Genomic DNA, 2,278 nt, shown 5'->3' with positions numbered 1-2,278 from the left:
TGTTGTTGTTGTTGTCTACAATTGAACTGGAACTAAACCTCCAGCAAGGTTTCCTAAGCCTGTAAATTGCATGACAGGAGAATGTCCACCTTTCTTCCACATAGTAGCTGGTGGATTCGAACCACATTCTTTTGGGTTGGCCACCAGAGCTCCCTATTATACAAAATAGTCAGTTGTTTTAATAACAAGCCATGCTGTTGTTGTTGTTGTTGTGTGCTGTTGAATTGAGTACAACACATAGCGACTCTGAACCATGAACAACAGATCTGGACCTTGTCCTATCCTATGCCATCCTCACACTTCCTGACACACTAAAGCCCATTGTGGCAGTCACTGTGTCAATCTACCTGGTCAAGGGTCTTCCTTTGCCAACCTTCCACCTTTCCAATCATCACATCCCTTTCCGAAGAATAGCCCCTTCTAGCAACATGCCCAAGTATATGAGGTGACGTCTCATCATCTTTGCCTTCAAAGAGCACTCTGGCTACACCCTCTCCAAACATATTTGCTTATTCTTTTGGCTATCCATGGGATAGTGTTCTTCCCCAACACCACAGCTCAAAGGCATCAATTCTTCTTCTGTCATCCTTATTTATTGTTCTGCTCTCAGATGCATACCAAGTGATTGGAAAGATGGTGGCCTGAATCAGATGGACTGTGGTCCTCAAACTGACATCATTGTTCCTCAATTATTTGGAGAGGTCCCTGACTGCAGAGGTTTCTGATGAAATGTGTCTCCTAGTTTCCTGACTGCTGGTACTAAGAGTGTTAATTGTGGATCCAAGTAAAATGAAGTTATTGGCATTTTCAATCTTTTATCCATCTATCATGATGTTGCCTTTTGGTCAAGTGGTAAGAATCTTTGTCTTCTTGACATTGAGATGCAATCCATATTGAAGGCTGTATTCTTTGGTTTTGTTTTGTTTCTTCCTTTCTTTTTGTCTTGCCTACCATCGAATTGGATCCTACTGGCACAGCAGGAAATTGCTCCTCCTTCTCCAGCAAAGCATCTGGTAAGATGACTGATTCTTTGATCTGAAAAAAGTACTTCCAGTCCTACTCACTTTCAGCAAGCAAGGTTGTATCATCTGCATAACACAGGTTATTGATGAGTCTCCCTCCCATCCTGATAACATATATTCCTCACATAGAGTCCAGCTTCTCAAATAATTAACTCAGAATACAGATGGAATAGGTGTGGAGAGAAAATACAATCCTGATGCACTTCCTTCTTAATTTTAAACCAGATAGTGTTCCCTTGCTCTGTTCACACAACAGTCTCCTACTCCAGGTATAGATTTTGCAGTAATAAGCCATAGCCACTACCAATTCAATGTGTTAGAAATAGTCTGTTAGAAATAGTCTAACAAACGTTGTTGGCAAAACTGGTTATCTATTTGCAGAAAAATGAAACTACATTCATATTTCACACTATATACAAAATCAAACTGAAAATGGACCAAAGTTCTAAATGCTGAAGGTAAAACTATAAAGTCTCTAAAAGAGAACTAGGGACTAAAGCGTCATTGTTGAGTGTCTTTGAGTTGGAACTGACCCATGGCTGACCCTCCAGAGGGTTTTCAGAGGCAGTAAAACTCACCAGAGGATAGTACTCATTTTTGTTCGGAAGTGCAGTTGGTGGGTTCGAACCATATGCCTTCAGAATTGCAGTGCAGCTTCTTACCACAGGCACAATAAAATATTTAAAATTATATATTGAGTACCTACTTGTCTGAGCACTAGAGACAAAAAAGACAAAACACAATTCCTGGGATCTGAACTCGGTTTAGAAAGTGATGCCAACTTTTAAAGAGATAACTTGCACAATGCAAGACTTAGGAGCTTCCAAGTTGGAGTTGACTAATAGTTAACACTCCAGCAGGATTTAAGAGGCCATGAAATCAAATGGAACAACACTGTTTTTCCCCCACCAAGCCTCTGGTGATTTTTTAAAATTTTTTATTTTATTAATTTTAATGGACATTTACAGAGATTTTGGATTTTCATTCATTCATTGTTGCACTATTCTCCCTGCCCACCCCTCCTCCCACCCCAGTTCGCTCTTCTCTTTGAAAAGTAAAAGAAAAATTCTTTCATTGGTATACAATCCCTCCGCACACCCCGCGCCCTCACCCAGTACACTCCACTGTTATGTTGTTGTTATGTGCCGTAGAATCGTTTGTGACTCATAGCGACCCTATGTACAACAGCCCTAAACCCTACTCTATCCTGTGCCAATCACATTGTCTCTGACACACCCATCCCAATTACCCCAATC

This window comes from Elephantulus edwardii, unplaced genomic scaffold (genome assembly GCF_000299155.1).
Source record: "Elephantulus edwardii isolate Elephantulus edwardi_28Jun2011 unplaced genomic scaffold, EleEdw1.0 scaffold00041, whole genome shotgun sequence".
In the NCBI taxonomy this organism is placed as follows: Eukaryota; Metazoa; Chordata; class Mammalia; order Macroscelidea; family Macroscelididae; genus Elephantulus; species Elephantulus edwardii.
The sequence above is the reverse complement of the archived record's forward strand: the minus strand, read 5'-3'. Positions refer to the sequence as shown.